Raw genomic sequence first — 19,025 nt, 5'->3', positions numbered from 1 at the left:
CGCTTACTGTGTGCAGAGCACTGTACTAAGCACTTGGGATGTACAAGGTGGCAACATACAGAGATGGTCCCTACCCAACAGCGTGCTTACAGTCTAGAAGGGGGAGACAGACAACAAAACATAGCCCACTGTAGGGTAGGGACCGTCTTCATATGTTGCCAACTTGTACTTCCCAAGCACTTAGTACAGTGCTCTGCAAACAGTAAGCGCTCAATAAATACAATTGAATGAATGAATAAAATAAATAGAATAAACATGTACAAGTAAAGTAAATAGAGTAATAAATATGTACAAACATATACATATATACAGGTTGTGTTGTATATATATTGTTGTACTCTCGCAAGTACAACAATTTAGTACAGTGCTCTGCACACAATAAGCTCCCAATAAATGTGATTAATTGATTGACTGATTGGTGGCACACGCATTAGAACCCAGAGCCTTCTGAGTCCCAAGCCCATGTTTTATCCATTAGACCACAATCTTCTCATTTATTCATTCATTATTCATTCAATCATATTTATTGAGTGCTTACTGTGTGCAGAGCACTGTGCTAAGCACTTGGAAGTACAAGTTGGCAACATATAGAGACAGTCCCTACCCATCAACGGGCTCACAGTCTAGAAGGGGGACACAGACAACAAAACAAAACATGTAGACAGGTGTCAAGTCATCAGAATAAACAAATAAAGCTAGATGCACATCATTAACAAAATAAATAGAATAGTAAATGTGTACATTTAAAATAAAGTAATAAATCTGTACAAACATATATACAGGTGCTGTGGGGACGGGAAGGAGGTAGGGCAGAGGGGATGGGGAGGAGGAGAAGAAAAAGGAGGCTCAGTCTGGGAAGGCCTTCTACTTATTACCATAGTGGGTTTTACTGTGGCGTTGACCGTGTTGTTGGTGTGGTTTCTTAGTTGTTTGTTTGTTTGTTTTAATGCACCTGTTTGTCTTCACTTAGAATTTGGGTTCCTTATGTGTGAATAGATTTTATTGTAACCAGAGGGAATACCCATCTTTTGTTTTGAGTGTGGGAGTTAACCAGGATCTGGGTATCCAAATGGAAAAAGTAGGACAATCAATCAATCGATCTTATTTATTGAGTTCTTACTATGTGCACAGTACTGTACTAAGTACTTGAGAGAGTACAATATAATAGAGCTGGTAAGGCACATTTCTTGCCCAAGGTGGAAGAAGAGAAGCAGCGTGGCTTAATGGGAAGAGCACAGGCCCGGGAGCCCAAGGACATGGATTCTAATAACAGTTCTCTAATAATGATGATAATAATCAAAATTGTGGTATTAAGCACTTGCTGTGTGCCAGGCACTGGACTAAGCGCTGAGGTGGTTACAGGCAAATTGGGTTGGAAACAGTCCCTGTCCCATGTGTGACTCACCTCCTCAAACCCCATTTTATAGATGAGGTAACTGAAGCACAGAGAAGTGAAGGGACTTGCCCAAGGTCACACAGCAGACAGGTGGTGGTGCCAGGATTAGAACCCATGACCTTCTGACTCCTAGGCCTGTGGTCTTTCCACTATGTCAGGCCCGGATTCTTTTCATTAGGTCACCCTGCTTCGTTCTAAGTGGGGGAGTAGAACATCAGCAAAAGACAGGTTGACAAGTCTGGTAATAATAATAGTGATGACATTTATTAAGCGCCTACTAAAATTTATTTATATTAATGTCTGCCTTCCCCCTCTAGACTATAAGGTCCTTGTGGACAAAGAATGTGTCTACCAACTCTGTTGTATGCTCTTGAGCACTTAATACGATGCTGCGTCCGCAGTAAGTACTCGGTTAATACCGTTGGTTGATTGAACCACCGAACCTTCCCCCCGCCTCACCTCCTTCCCCACCCCACAACAATTGTATATATGTATATATGTTTGTACGTATTTATTACTCTATTTTATTTGTACATATTTGTTCTATTTATTTTATTTTGTGAATATGTGTTATTTTGTTGTCTGTCTCCCCCTTCTAGACTGTGAGCCCACTTTTGGGTAGGGACCGTCTCTATCTGTTGCCAACTTCCAATAAGTTGGAAGGTACAGTGCTCTGCACACAGTAAGTGCTCAATAAATACGATTGAATGAATGAATGAATGAATGTGCAAAGCACTGTTCTAAGTGCTGAGGAGGTTCCAAGGTGATCAGGTTGTCCCATGGGGGGGGCACACAGTCTTAATCCCCATTTTACAGATGAGGTAACTGAGGCACAGAGAAGTTAAGTAACTTGCCTAATTAACTATCAGGCATCTGACACCAAGCTAGAGGTTTGGGTTCAGTGCCGTTTTCAGGTTGCCGGTGTGACTTTAAGCTTGCCTCTAGACTGTAAGCTCTTTGTGGGCAGGGAGTGTGTCTGTTTACTGTTGTATTTTACTCGCCAAGCCCCTCTCAGGATCACAACTGAAGAGTTTCTGGTACTCTACCACTCTTGGCTACAGGAGGGAGAGCCAAGCAGAGGCCTACCCATTCCATCCCTAGCTTGGCCGGTGGCTAGTGAGTGGGAGGCAATCTACAAGTCAAAACTCATCCGTGCTGCGCAGCAGCGTCATGGGAGAGAGGCGAGGTCAGAGACTGACGTTTACTGTGTGGAAGAAGGTAATGGTAAGCCACTTTTTAATTTTTACCAAGAAAACTGTATGGATACATTACTGGAATGATTACAAGATGGAGGTGGGGTGTTCTGGAAGAGATTTGTCCAGGGAGTCTATGGGTCAGAGATGACACAACAGCTTAAGACAAGCACTTAGTACAGTAAGTGCTCAATAAATTTGAATGAATGAATGAGTGAATGAGTTCTGCCTCTGATCTGCTGTGTGACCTTGGGGAACTTCTCTGTACCTCAGTTACCTCATCTATAAAATGGAGATCAAGACTGTGAGCCCCATGTAGTCCATGGACAATGTCCAGATTTATTCGCTTGTATCTACTTAAGCACTTAGTACAGTGCTGGTACAAAATAGCTCAGTTGGGAGAGCGTTAGACTGAAGGTCTAAAGGTCCCTGGTTTGATCCTGGGTTTCGGCACACGTATTTTACGTCTCAGCAAATCCTTATGGAACTTCATCTGCGTGCTCACAATTCTTTCACTCTTTATGAAGCAGCGTGGCTCAGTGGAAAGGGCCCGGGGTTTGGAGTCAGAGGTCATGGATTCAAATCTCGGTTCCACCAGTTGTCAGCTGTGTGACTTTGGGTAAGTCACTTAACTTCTCTGGGCCTCAGTTACCTCATTTGTAAAATGGGGATTAAGACTGTGAGCCCCCGGTGGGACAATCTGATCACCCTGTAACCTCCCCAGCACTTAGAACAGTGCTTTGCACATAGTAAGTGCTTAATAAATATTATTATTATTAGTAAGTACTTAACAAATACCATAAAAAAGAATCCAGGACACAAAACAATAATATGCTATTGTTTAAATGATCATGGCTTCTCTTTGCAGTTCAATCAATCAATCATATTTGTTGAGTGTTTACTGTGTGCAAAGCACTGTACTAAGCATGTGGGATGGTACTATTTAACAGAGCTGATTCTTGCCCACAGGGAGCTTAGAGTCTTGAATGGGAGACAGACATTAATATAAATAAATAAATTACTGACGTGTGCATAAGTGCTGTGGGACTGACACAGCAATCGAAGTTCCCCATATGAGAAAGTCTCAGTGATTCCAGTTCTTAGTGAAATTAAAGAAAAGATTTGTAAAAATCAAATGTGTCATCAAGGATCCAAAAACATTTGAAATGATGTCTTAAAAGCCATCCAAATGTTAAAGAAAATTGAAAGTCAAGATGAAAAAATACAGAACAAAAAGACAAATCATTTTTTGTCACAAATATGTTGTGTTGAATGTATGCATATGCAGTTCTACTTTAAAGTTATCCTCTGTGGTAACTAACCAAAGGCACTGTGAGACAAATTGGGAGCCATTGTCTGAAGCTGTATTTTTCACCAATTTTCCTTCTAAGAAATTATAAACAGAATTAATTGAGCACCTAATTTGTAGAGCACACTGTCCTAAGTACATACTCTGTCCTGGAGGCAAAATGGATGTGGGGCACTGTACTGTATCTAATCTTTTTACACCTGCCTGCTCTCCCTACCTCTTAAATTCTGAGCTCCATTAAGGAGTAGGAAGAGGAGGATGGAGAAGGAAGAAAAGGAAGAAAGCAGCAGCAAAAGAGGAAGAGGAGGAGAAGGAAATCGGGGAAGATGTGAAGGATGGTGTGCAATGAAAAGAAGATGAGAGGGGAAAAGGAGAAGGAAGTGGAGGAGCAGGACGAAGAAGAGGAAGTGAAAGGGGGATATAGGGGAAATGGGGTGTGGAAGGAGAAGGAAGAGGAAACAGTGTGGCTTAGTGGAAAAAACATGGTCCTAGAATTCAGAGAACTCGGGTTCTAATCCCAGACTTTTTTTTTAGTGGTATTTGTTAAGTGCTTACTATGTGCAAAGCACTGTTCTAAGCACTGGGGGGATACAAGGTGATCAGGTTGTCCCACGTGGGGCTCACAGTCTTAATCCCCATTTTACAGATGAGGGAACTGAAGCACAGCGAAGTGAAGTGACATGCCCAAAGTCACATAGCTGACAATTGGAGGAGCCAGGATTTGAACCCTATCACTTGTCACTTGTCCACTGTGTGATCCTGGGACAGTCACTTCTCTGTGCCTCAGTTACCTCATCTGTAAAATGGAGATTAAGTCTGAAAGCCCCATGTAGGACATGGGCTTTGTCCAGCATGATTAGCTTCTATCTATCCCAGTGCTTAATACACCGCCTAGAACAGAATTAACTTCTAACAGGTACCATTAAAAAACCCAAAAAACAAGGAGGCACAGGAGAAGGAGGCTGACAGGGTCAAGGGGAAAGTGGGGCATGGAGAAGGGAAGTGGGGGGAGAAGGGTAAGAAGGAGGAGGAGAGTGTAAAATTAATAGATTTTGAAAAAGGAGAAGGATATAGGTTGATGAAATTGAAGGTGGAGGGCAGTCCAGGTGGCAGAAGAACGACTAACAAAGGGTAAGAGCTGGAAAATTGAGAGTGAGGGGCAGTTAGGAGATTGGCAGAAATGAAGAGAACCATCTAATGTTACCCTGACTTGAAATACTCTTATTGAAAAATCTGCTATCACTATTTCTGTTCCTCTAATAACCCTCCTTTATAAACCCAGTTATTGCATTTGCTACAATAACTAATTTGAAGTGACATAGTGATGAACGTGATTATAATGAAATATTTATCCCATATTTGTTTTTTTGTTTTTTTTATTTGAATGCCACGAGGCAGTAAAAGCTCTACTTTAAAGGCTAAGTTGGAAGGTATATTATGATGGTATATCAGGCAAATAAGGGTTTGACGGGCTTTGTTAATGTGAACTAAAAATAAACTTCCATCTGTTCACCTTTCAAACTACATCAAGGCACAGCATATTGGGTGGTACATAACTTAATGAAGCACAAATGAAAATATGTTTAATTCCATCCCTCTGCCATGACTGAAGCAGCCTATTTGTTAATAAAACAATGTCTTAACGAGGAAAAAATGGTACACAAAGCTTTACACAACACTCTAGCCAATATGTCTATTTAAATAAGCAAGAAAGAGTAGAACTTGGATCTCCACTCAGTGTTTTAGGTCTCAATATCTCAAAACAGCACTGAATTCTCACTGCCTTGTCCAAGTTTTGAATTGAAGGGTACGTTATTTGGGCAATTGATTTTGTCTCCCGGTAACGTATGTCTTATAGAGTTTGATGCAGGCTAAAATCTCATTCTAACAACATTTGTTGAGCAGCTTCTGTATGCCAAGCACTGAATGATATGCTCGAGCAGTGAGCTGGGTGTTGGAGCACTGAAGTAGATGCATGATCTCTTTTTTAACTGATTATGCTTTCCAAATGCTTAGGGTAGTGTTCTACACACAGCACTCAATAAATCCCAGTGATTAGTTGAAAGATATTTGGGAATTTATGGGGCACAGAAGTAATGTGACTTAGTAGCCTGGGAGTCAGAGAACCTGGGTTCTTGCTGTGTGGCCTTGGGCAAGTCACTTAGCTCTTCTGTCCTTTAGATTCCTTGTCTGTAAAATGGGGATCGAATATTATTCCTTCCTATTCATTCATTCATTCATTCAATCGTATTTATTGAGCGCTTACTGTGTGCAGAGCACTGTACTAACCGCTTGGGAAGTACAAGTTGGCAACATATAGAGATGGTCCCTACCCAACAATGGGCTCACACCCCTTAGTGGGACAGGGACTGTGTCCAACCTGATTAATTTATGACTACGCCCACACTTGGAACATTGCTTAGCATATAGTACACGCTTGACAAATACCATAATAATAATATTTAACATGGATAATATTAATTTAAAAAGAAACAAACATTCCCCCACTCTAATCTGTTAGCTAAGTGTGGGCAGCGACCATGTCTGTTATATGTGAAGCAGGAAAGATCACGGGCTTGGGAGTCGGAGGTAGTGAGTTCTAATCCTGGCTCCACCACTTGTCAGCTGTGTGACTTTGGGCAAGTCACTTACCTTCTCTGTGCCTCAGTTACCTCATCTGTAAAATGGGGATTAAGACTGTGAGCCTCATGTGGGACAACCTGATCACCTTGTATCCCTCCAGCGCTTAGAACAGTACTTTGCACATAGTAAGAGCTTAACAAATACTGTTATTATTATTATTATTATTTTGTTATTCTGCACTCTCCCAAGCACTTAATACAGTGCTCTGCACACAATAAGCTCTCAATAAATACTGCTGATTCATTCACCGGCTTTCCAACTGATTAATGGCGGGCCCTTAATGTGAGCTGATGGGAAGGATGGGGAGGTGGAAGGGCAAAATGTGAAATAGGTCATATAAGTCATGTTAAAAGTGCCAAAGGTCTAAGAAGAGAAAAAACAGCAGAGCTAAGAAAGTGAGAGAGAATGTGAAAGTTGTGAGAATTTCTGAGTATGCAAACAGAATAAACATTCTCTGGGAAGGAGGACAGACAGAGATATTTTATGACATAGGAAATAACATAAAAGTCAGTTTCTTCTTATTATTTGTTAAGTGTTTACTATGTGCCAGGCAGTGTACTAACCACTTGATAGGTACAAGATAATCAGGTTGGACACAGTCCATGTCCCACACGGGGCTCTCAGTCTTAATCCCCATTTTCAAAATGAGGTAATTGAGGCATAGTGAAGAGCCTTGCCCAAGTCACACAGGAGATGTGACAGAGCTGGGATTCGAACTCAGGTCCTCTGATTTACAGGCCTGTACTCTTTCCACTAAACTATGCTGCCTCTTTGGAGGTAGGCCCCGCCCCCTGAAAGCAGTGTTGACTAACACTGCCATGAAAGAATCTCCACTTTAAAATTTTTGAGTTGAGTTCCAAAGCAGTTCCTATGGCCTCTGAGGAGAGAACATTTTTTGTTTTGTTTAAACCAGAGGTGGGAGTCTTGGCCAGTTTTCCTGAACATTTCTAGCATGGAACGTTTTTACCAATAATGACATACTACATTATTGTACTTATAGAAAGTTTGTGTTTATTGTTTTTCTACGAGATATAGTGTCTGCAATATAATATATATATATTATATTAATATAATTATTAATATATTATATATATATATTGCAGATACAGTGTCTGCAATATATTCAGCTAAATAATACTTGTATGTTGTCTGTAACTCCCCTCAAGTGTTCCCATATTATTGATTCTCACTTTTTTTATTCTTAAATATTTTTCTCATCATCATTATCATATCCTGCCCACCACAGAAATTAAAAGTCTCACAAACAGTGATTAGTGTACAGAATGTCAGCTGGGTTTATTTTACATTTTATTCTGTCACATGCACTTGTGTGGCAGAGAAACTAATAGAAATCTGTCCGTCCGAGGCTTAGGAGTGAGCTAGCAGCATGGCCTCGTTGATAGAACACAGGTCTGGGAATCAGAGGACCTGGGTTCTAATCCTGGCTCCGTCACTTGTCTGCTGTGTGACCTTGGGCAAGTCACTTCACTTCTCTGTACCTCAGCTACCTCATAACACGGAGATTAAGACTGTGCGGAACATGGACTGTGTGCAGCCAGTTGTTAAGTGTTTACTATGTGCCAGGCACTGTACTAACCACTCGGTAGGTACACGATAATCAGGTTGGACACAGTCCATGTCCCACATGAAGCTCACAATCTTAATCCCCATTTTAAAAATGAGGTAATTGAGGCATAGTGAAGTGCCTTGCCCAAGTCACACAGGAGATGTGACAGAGCTGGGAGCAGCCAGATTAGCTTGCAACTACCCCAGTGCTTAGTGCAATGTCTGACACATAGTGAGCGCTTTACGAATACCAAAAGATAGAGGGAGAAAAATGATGGGAAGGTCAGGGGTCCATTTTTCCCATTGGGATACTTGGGGCAATGACAGGCATTGCCCATAGGAATCTCTTATCTCTTAGGGGTCCATACTACATATTTATTAAGTCCCTTAGTTGTTATTTCCATAGTATTGCACCCTGGGTTAGGAAACAAAAAGTAGAATGATGCAAGTATTTCATTTTTGCAAATGCATTGCTTCCCCACCCCTCTCAGGGTTGTACCTGAAGAGTTTCCAGTCCTCTACAAGTCTCAACTATGGGAGGAAGAGTCAAGCAGAGGTATATCCATTCCATTCCTATCTAGAACAGTGGCTAGTGAGTGGAAGGCAATTTGCTACAACTTAAAGATCACCTGCGCCGGACAGCAGCAGCTTGGGAGAGAGTCAAGGGTGGAGACTCATGTTTATTGTGCAGCAGAGGGAATCGTAAAACACTTCTCGATTTTTCCCAAGAAAACTCTATGGATCCACTACCAGAACAATTGCAGATGGAGGTGGGGTGTTCCGGGAGAGATGTGTCTGTGTCGTCGCTATGGGTCAGAGATGACTCAATGGCAGAAGACAATTATTTCCTCATTCATAAGCAGCCACAAGCCCAGTATAGGCGAAGCACGATAAAAAGAAGAGAAACAGTGTACAGACTTGAAAGTATCAAAGTATCGCTTCTACCTTCAGAGTTTATGGCTTAGTAAGGTGCTCTGCACACAGTAAGCATTCAATAAGTGATTGATTGATTGATGAGGAAACACAACTGGGAGCTGGGACGAGAGAATGGTTGTAAAAATGAATTGAGAAATGGGTCCCAGCCCTTTCCAGCCTCTCAATCAACAAGATGTTGTTTGGGGAAGAATTAGTTTAAAGCTTGAAAAGTGCCAAGAAATCACAAACATTGTTTGGGGCTGCATAGTCTAAGTGTTTCTGTTTCTTTAGTCGAAAGCAGATTTTACACATTTGGTTCTCCAGGACTAGGGAAGTTAGTTGAAAGGTGGGGAATCAGCAAATAAACTCAGAGGAGAAGCTACCACATGGCATAGGGCCAGTGAATCAGAGCACATCACTGAAATGCATGGCTAAACCTTCCTAGGTTTTCAAACAGTCACCTAATTACAAAAGTTGACAAGTCTCAGGGAAGATTAAGAATAAATTATGCAGTTTTGCTTTGGATTTCATCTTGAAAAATCATCATTTTCCCAGTCATAGGCAAAAAATGGTGTATTGGGAATTACATTATCTCCTGATAACCCTGCAACTTTAATACAGTTTAAATTGATAATGATGATGATATTTGTTAAACGCTTACTATGTGTCAAGCACTGTTCTAAGAGCTGAGGGAGATACAAGGTAAACAGGTTGTCCCATGTGGGGCTCACAGTCTTTAATCCCCATTTTACAGATGAGGTAACTGAGGCCCAGAGAAGTTAAGTGACTTGCCCAAAGTCACACAGCTGACAAGTGGCAGAGCCGGAATTAGAACCCATGACCTCTGACTCCTAAACCCGGGCTCTTTCCACTGAGCCACACTGCTTCTCTAAGCACTTACTATGTTCCAAGCTCTGTTCTTTATGACAATAAGTATTCCTCATCTGTAAAATGCGGATCAAATGCCTGTCCCCCATCTTTGTAAGTCTGTGAACCCCATGTGAGACAGAGACTGTGTGTGATCTGCCTTACATATTTACCCCAACATTTAGGAGAGTGTTCGAAACTTAATAAATACAGCATGTTTTAAGGGAAAGAAGGAAAGATCACAGGCCTGGAAGTTAGAATCTTGGCTCTACTCATTAATTCATTGAATCGTATTTATTGAGCGCTTTCTGTGTGCAGAGCACTGTATCATCATCATCATCATCAATCGTATTTACTGAGCGCTTACTGTGTGCAGAGCACTGTACTAAGCACTTGGGAAGTATAAGTCGGCAACATATAGACGGTCCCTACCCAACAACGGGCTCACAGTCTAGAAGTCAAGGAAATACTATTCTTTTTTAGAAAAAAAGACATTTAATATTCCATTTGTTAAGATCCCAGTGTTCCAATTAACACTCTTAATTTGTGCCATGAAAATTCTGGCCTTAACTCCTCTAACTGGATGCATATGAGCCCATTGTTGGGTAATAATAGTAATAATAATAATAATAATTATGTTGGTATTTGTTCATTCAATCATTCCATCGTATTTATTGAGCGCTTACTGTGTGCAGAGCACTGTACTAAGCGCTTGGAAACTACCTGCTCTGTGACCTTGGGCAAATTACTTCATTTTTCTGTGCCTCTTTTCTCTCTTCTGGAAATGGGAGGTACCCATGCTTTCTCCTACATAGAAAGTAAGCCCCTCATGGGACTGAATTACCTTCTATCTACCCCAGCATTCAATACAGCATTTGGCACAATTGTTATTGTTACATACTCATCACCATTATTTTTTTCGAACAAACTTTTTGTCCTTTCCCTTTAAGGCTTTGCCTCTACTGATCCTCGGTTCCATGGCAAAAACACCTCACGATTTTCTCTTTAGACTTCATCCATGGGTTTGTTTGCAGGAGGAATGTTGATTCTGAAGAAACTCAATTGGAAATTAAATTTTTGGTTGTCCCAAGCTGGATTCTCTCAGGAATATTTAAACAATTGTTATTCGCCCCACCCCCAACCCCACAGCACTTAGGCACGTGTCTTTAAATTATAATTTAATTTAATTTAATGAATTATATTAATTATAATTATATTGTTCATATTAATGTCCATCTCCTCCTCTGGACTTCAAGCTTGTTATGGGCAGGGACTGTGTCTTAATGCAGTGCTCTGCACATAGTAAGCTCTCAATAAATTAGATTGAGTGATCGATTAAATATTATTTGTTAGGCTAATGAGAACTAAAAATATTTTCCACTTCTAAAAAAACATTTTGATATGACTGCCAACTTGTCATCCTAATACGGCCACTTGTTTTCTTAATCATTCAAGCAGGCATGATTATTGAAAGCCCACTCTGTGCCAAACAGCATTCTAAGCACTTGAAGGAGTACAAAAGGAGCAGAAATCAAGATTCTCCACTGATCTACCTCAGATTCTATCCTTGCAAACTTTGCCTTACCCACCTTCCTTCCAATGCAATCTAAATCTTGTACCTAAGGTAATCAACAATGAATCTGTTTCCTTTCAGAAGTTGAATAAACACAGGTAGAAGGAGGTGAAATCAGGATATGCGCGAAACCAGATCCTGCTATTAAAAATGCAGCCTTATTTAATCTTGCTTTGCAGTGCATCTCATTCCCAGCCTTCTACCCCTGGAAAATGGCCATTGGCTCACAAACAACTTACTCCGTGTTTTGGGCTGCAAGCCTGCATATTACTCAAAGTCAGATCTTGTTCTATTCTTGCCCAACTCCCTTTAAATTCTGACTAGGCAATTTCAGATTGGGGATATTTAACCTTTCTAGGTGTTTGGAAGTATCCTAAAAATAACTGCAACTTTGGCAGCATCACTAATCAAATGACCTCTGCAAACTTTTGGAATAAACTTTTTTCCAAGGGCCCCTCCGAGGACAAGCTAATGGCTCATACCATTCAAAGTCCAATCGAATTGCACCAATTTACTCCCGTCCAAGAACACTTTTAGAGTAAACTCCCAGAACATCTCAGAATCTTCTGGAGACAGATGATTGACACTCACTGTCAGACACAAACAGCTTGATTTGGGACAAACAGCCCATTTCTACATTTATTCTCCATTTCAGCTTTGGAATACTAGCATCTTATATGGCACTAGATTTGGGGATCAATCAATCAATCAATCGTATTTATTGAGTGCTTACTGTGTGCAGAACACTGTACTAAGCGCTTGGGAAGTACAAGTTGGCAACATATAGAGATGGTCCCTACCCAACAGTGGGCTAACAGTCTAGAAGAGGGACTATCAACTATCTTTCTGGTCATTTCCTAAATCTTCTGGTCCAAATCTGTGGTACTAATGGTAATTAAAATGAAAATAACAATTTCTATTTCTATAATACCTTTCTCCCGAAGAGTTTAGGGTGTTTTTCACAAACGATTTTTAACCCCACAGTTATCACTACACTGTATGGAGACTGTAAACTCCATACTGTGTAGTGATAACTGAGGGGTTAAAAGATCATTTGTGAAAAGCACCCTAAACTCTTCAGGATGTTGAGCTAGGGCAGGAGTTGTGGGGTTTGGTGCCTGAAAGCCACTGGAAAACTGGGAAACAATTTTTATAAATCAATCACATAGCCCTTAAAAAAGCAGTGTTCCTCTTCAGCATGTTTTTCAACTCCTGAGAAGCTCAAGAGTTATGACAGAACGTGCTTACCAGCTCTGTTGTACTGAACTCTCCCAAGTGCTTAGTACAGTGATCTGCACACAGTAAGTGCTCAATAAATACCACTGCTTGTTCATTACAAACACAGGGTCAAGGTCTCAAATAATTAAGAACTTGACTGGTGCATTTATCTGGGCAAATGAGAATACCAATTACCTTCACCCTTGTCCATTAAACATATTTTACAAGGTGTATTTTACTCATTCAGTGTGAGAAATAAGGAGGTTTATATACAAGTTGAGAAAACCAGATATGTTAGTGAGAAGATGAAGTCCAGTGGAGTCTCTCAGATCACTGTGACAATGATTTGTATATTAAGGGTATTTTTGCCTAACAAAGTCCCGTGCTGCTAGAGATGTAGGTAATAGCTTTCTACCTATGTATTTATATTTATCTATATCACTGCTCAAAGAAGATGCTACTGGTGGTGAAATTTACCTATGAATGGGCGCTACTGCTGTGTGGCCTTGGACAAGTCACTTACCTTCTCTGTGCCTCAGTTACCTCATCTGTAAAATGGGGATTGACTGTGCACCCCACCTGGGTCAACCTGATTACCTTGTATCTCCTCCAGCACTTAGAACATTCATTCATTCATTCAACCATATTTATTTATTATTCAAGTGCTTAGTACAGTGCTCTGCACACAGTAAGTGCTCAATAAATACAATTGAATGAATGAATTAATTGAGCACTTTGTGCACAGCATTATGCTAAGCACTTAGTGCTTGGCACATAGTAAGTGCTTAAATGCCATTGCTATTATTATTATTATTAAGGCCAATAAGGGATCTTCCATCCCAACTTTATTATGCAAACAAGGATTGTCTGTTTTTGTGCTGATGTGCTTGTTGTTTACATCTCACGGACTGTTTTACTTTTGTCTCCTGGGTTCAAAATCCAAAGAAAGCTTCTCTTTAGAATATTATTATTCAAACAGAAAATCTTATTTCTTGATCACAATCTACACCGGTTTAACAGTAATAGTTGAATCTCAGTTTTCAGCTAGGATGTAGCATTTTCTGAAGGTTCTTTTCATTGTATCCTTAAAACAATTCCTCTGTTTGCCTTGTTTTCAAATACCCAGTTTCACTTCACTTTTTTGTAGTTACTAGGGTTGACAGACTATTGACTGAGAATTCTGATTGTTTTAAGGGAGAAATTCACAGGAAGGATTTGGGGGATAAAAAAACTTCCCAGAAAATGTCCCTGAGGCAGAGTCAATCTGCTGCGAAGACGGAGTTTAAAGAACACTGATCTTTTTTATTCCTCTACTACAGTCCGGACTAGGCTGCGGACCATTTTTCATTTTCAACAATTTCCTCCTCAGCTAATCAGGCTCTTCTTTGGCCAACAAAGTAGCGACCAAACTTAATATTTCTAGGGCATTCACCAAGTCCCCAGTGCCATATCCCCCTATGTTCTATCCTTTTCAAATTCAAGTCCTGGGTGAAATTCAACATGAATTTTGTCTTGTTGATTTTTTCCTTTCTTTCAGATGGCCGTTCGGGCACCATCAGAATCCCAAAGTCAGCAGCAGTCACGATGTAATTGGTTTTGTTCCAAGGAACTGGTGCTACATTCCTACTAAAGTTTTGTAAGTGCAGGGATCTAATGTGATTTTGTATATTAGTTTTGAGGCCCAGACTCCAAGGATATAAAATGATAGATACTCAGAGTCGTACCCTGCAGTGATTCCAGCCCCATAATACGGGCAATTAAAAAACCAATGTGATTAGCAGGCAGACTAGAAACACAGTACATACTCTGGGAATCATGTACTTCTCCCTTCTAGTTCTACTCATTATCAGTCAGTCAGTCAAGCAATGGTATTTATTGGGTGTTTACTGTGTGCAGAGCACTGTACTAAGAGCTTGGGAGAGTACAATACAACAGAATTAGCAGACACATTCCCTGACCATAAGGAGCTGGAGGATGAGGGAATGGCTCCCATTGCCCCAGCTTGAGAGGTGGAAGGGAATCCCAGGTCAAACAATGGTATTTACTGAATGCAGAGCACTGTTCTAAGTGAACATTGCGGTAGAATTTATCCTTGCCCACAGGGAGTTTAGACTGCAGTGTTCCCAGCCCTGGACTGTACATCTGGAAAAGACTCTCCCTTCCTTAGGCCTTCTCTGCCTCTGTCGGAAGGTGTGTATGTTCTGTTCCAAATGCAATCCCGCCCTTCAGCTGAGATGTGAAACCGTATGGTTCGGAATTGCTTTCCTTAGCTCTCTTTTCCTTTAGATTTTTTCAGAGTACGAACATATCCCAGCGAGGCTGAACCCAGAGGGAGAACTCTGACAGAAATTCAGGATCTGCCCACCGAAATTGGGACATCTGGATACCATGGTATGTACCATCCACTTCCCCTGTCCACTGTAGTAGCCAGCCCTCTGTGGTGGCAACTGTTTTAGCTAAACTCGGTCAGACCCATAGAGACAATGCAGTAGATTTATTCCAAGAAATGGACTATTTTCTGTTGCCTCTGCTGTTACTTAAAGAGCTATTTGCCTCTTACTTGTGGGAATGATGTTCCCTCCCCAGGCAGCAGCTTTCCATAAGAACAGTTGCCCTCCGTCATTAGCTTAGAATTTCCATTTAAACGGCAGAAGGCTTTTTTCAGCTTTTAAATATTGAAAATAAAGAAAACCCTCATCTCGTACTTAGACCAGTAAACCCTCAGTTGTGCCTAACTTGGCGGTCCGGGAGTAGGGATGAGGTCTTGACTCCTAACCTGATATGAAGCAGCATGGCGTAGTGGTTAGAGCACTCTCCCAACTCTGCCACATGTCTACTGTGTGACCTTGGACAAGTCACTTAACTTCTCTGGGCCTCAGTTACCTCATCTGTAAAATGGGGATTAAGACTATAAGCCCCATGTGGGACAACCTCATTACCTTGTATCCCTGCCAGCGCTTAAAACAGTGCTTGGCACATAGTAAGCACTTAATAAATGCCATTATTATTATTATTATTCTCTGGGCCTCAGTTACCTCATCTGTAAAATGGGGGTTAAGAGTGTGAGCCCCATGTGGGACAGGGACTGTTTCTAACCTGATTAGCTTCTATCGACCTCAGCACTTAGAAGAGGGCTTGACACATAGTAAGTGCTTAACAAGTATTATTATTGTTACTATTATAGCCTCTTGGGCATCAGAGAGACAAGATATTTGTTATTTGATATTTGTTGACAGTAGTCAGTGATTACTTTCTGTGGGAGGAAGTGTTCAAACTAGGAAAACACATTGCCCAGAATATCAATCAATCAATCAATCGTATTTATTGATTTATTCAGTAATATTCACCAAGATAGAAAGTAAACTGTTTCCTCTCTCAACTTCCCCCATAAAAAAAAAGCACCAAGAATGTCCCAATCCCCCAGGAGTGGAGCCCAAAATGTCCATTAAATAAAGAATCTTTCCTGTGCAGGATAAATTTGGGAAATAGGGACTCAACCTGATAAGGAGAAACATTTGAAGAAATGCTGTATATTAGAAATTATTTTCTAAACTGAAAGTGTCTGGAGTCTTTCATTTCCAGGCAAAAACCTGGCTGAGAAATGTAAGCTGAAGGTGGTAGTTAGTGAAGGGGGGAATGAAGAGGAGCTTATATGTGCGGCGGGGAAGGAGGGGGCTGGAGGGAGGGGGCATTAGAATTTCCTTCTTACTTTAATCTCAGCCTGGGCATTGGTGTTACTGTGCCCTTTCCTTGCTTGATTGCTTTTTTTAACCCTATTTTCTGCTTTTTTATATCCCCGAATGAAGGGATTCAGGATGCTATGAAACCTGGATTTGTGTGGAGGTCTACTTGATTGATAGATGCCAAAGGACTGTGTTAAGTGCGGGGATAGATACAAGATTCATTCAGTTCATTCATTCAATCATATTTATTGAGCTCTTACTCGGTGCAGAGCACTGTTCTAAGCAACTGGGAGAATGCAATACAACAATAAACAGACACACCCCTGCCTAATAATAATAATAATGGATTTTTAAGCGCTTACTATGTGCAAAGCACTGTTCTACAGAGTACAATACAACAATAAACAGACACATTCCCTGTCTACAAAGAGCTCACAGTCTAGACTCAGAGACAGACATCGGTACAAATAAATAAATTACAGATATGTACATAAGTGCTGTGGGACTGGGTGGGGGGGAAGAAGAAAGGAAGAGAGTCAGGGAGACCCGGAAGGGAGTGGGAGAATAATGGCCATAAATGTGGTATTTTCATTCAATCGTATTTATTGAGTGCATACTGTGTGCAAAGCACTGTACTAAGCGCTTGGGAAGTCCAGGTTTGCAACATATAGAGACGGTCCCTAACCAACAGTGGGCTCACAGTCTAGAAGGGGGAGACAGACATCAAAACAAGACATATAAACCAAACAAAATAAATAGAATAAATAGGTACAAGTAAAATAGAGTAATAAATATGTATTTGTTGAATGCTTGCCAACTACGGGGGTAGATATAAGTCCCTCTAGGCTGTGAGCCCATTGTTGGATAGGGACTGTCTCTGTATGTTGCCAACTTGTACTTCCTAAGTGCTTAGTAGAGAGCTCTGCACATAGTAAGTGCTCAATAAATATGATTGAATGAATGAACAAATGAATATAAGATAATCATGTCAGTCATAATCCCTGCCCACGTGGGGTTAGCAGTAATAGTAATAATAATTATGGAATTTGTTTGCTATGTGCCAAGCACTGTTCTAAGCACTTGGATAGTTACAAGGTAATCAGGTTGGACACAGTCCCTGTCCCACATGGGGCTCATGGTCTCGACCCCCATTTTACAGAAGCAACTGAGGAACCGGGAAGTTAAGTGACTTGCTCAAGGTCACACAGCAGACAGGTGGCGGAGCCAGGATTAGAACCCATGACCTCCGACTTCCAAGCCCGGGCTCTTGCCACTAAGCCAGGCTGCTTCTAAGTAGGAGGGAGAATAGTGACATAGTGGAATGAGTACAGGCCTGGAAGTGGGAAGACCTGGTTTCTAATCCTGGTTTTGCCACTTGTATGACCTTGGGCAAGTCAGTTATCTCCATTGAGCCTCAGTTTTCCCATCTGTATATGGAGAGCCAATACCTAATCTCCCTTCAACCTAGATTATGATCCCCTTGTGGAACAGGGAGTATGTACAGCCTGATTATCTTGTAGCTAGCCTCAGCATTTATCACAGTGTTTGGCATATAGTAAGCACTGTTCTCTCGCCTACTTAAACTGTGGGTCAGAGATTATGCCCAAACTGATCGATTTTTATCACTCCAGCCCTTGACACACAGTAAACTCTTAACAAATACCATTGAAAAATATACAATTATTATATTACAGTTGAGTAAACAGGCACATCACCTCTCAGGGTCGCACCTGGAGAGTTTCCAGTCCTCTACCAGTCTCGGCTATGGGAGGGAGAGTCAAGCGGAGGCCTACCCGTTCCATTCCTAGCTTGGGCGGTGGCTAGCGAGTGGAAGGCAATCTGCTACGAGTCAAAACTCACCCGTGCTGGGCAGCTGTGACATGGGAGAGAGTCGAGGGTGGAGACTCAAATTTACTGCTTGGAAGGGGGCAATGGTAAACCACTTCCATATTTTTCCCAAGAAAACTCTCTGGATCCGCTACCAGAATGATTGCAGGTGGAGAGCTGGGTATTCTGGGAGAGATATGTCCGTTGTGTCGCTAAGGGTCGGAAACAACTCAACGGCGTAAGACAAGACAAACAGGCACAGAGAAGGTAAGTGGCTAACCATAAGTCACACAGCAGGCAAATGGTAGGGCCAGGATTAGACTGTGATTAGACTTCTAGACTGTGAGCCCACTGTTGGGTAGGGACATTCTCTATATGATGCCAACTTGTACTTCCCAAGCGCCTAGTACAGTGCTCTGCACACAGTAAGCGCTCAATAAATACAATTGAATGAATGAATGAAAGGATTAGAATACAAGTCCTTGCTCCTTCCACTAGACCACAATGCTTCTCATATGCAGTCCTTGTACCACATGGGGCTAACAATTTAAGAGAAGGGAGAAAGATATCTTATCTCAATTTTACAGATGAGGAAATGGATGCAGCGAGGGGTTAACTGGATTTTCTGATTCTCAGTGTTGTCTTTTTCTTTATTAAGATGTTAAATTCAATTTCTTGCTTCCTTGCAGCCAGATTTCCTCAAGACCCTATGACTGAGTGCCAGGACTGAGTGCCGGCTATAATCCTCTGGTTGCTGTTCATAACAATAATAATAATGATGGTATTTGTTAAGGGCTTACTATGTGCAAAGCACTGTTCTAAGCGCAGGGGAGGC

General features: G+C 41.2%; 1 non-coding gene across 1 annotated transcript; it reads left to right on the top strand.

Moving 5' to 3' along the window:
* The first annotated feature begins 18,075 nt into the window (after window positions 1-18,075).
* LOC119932768 lies at window positions 18,076-18,213 on the top strand. The gene has a single exon (XR_005452502.1). It is a non-coding gene; the product is annotated as a small nucleolar RNA SNORA7 (small nucleolar RNA).
* The last annotated feature ends 812 nt before the right edge of the window (window positions 18,214-19,025 follow it).

The sequence above is a fragment of the Tachyglossus aculeatus genome, chromosome 9 (genome assembly GCF_015852505.1).
Source record: "Tachyglossus aculeatus isolate mTacAcu1 chromosome 9, mTacAcu1.pri, whole genome shotgun sequence".
Classification (NCBI taxonomy): domain Eukaryota; kingdom Metazoa; phylum Chordata; class Mammalia; order Monotremata; family Tachyglossidae; genus Tachyglossus; species Tachyglossus aculeatus.
Note: the sequence above shows the minus strand (reverse complement) of the source record. Positions and strands in the feature narration are given on the sequence as shown.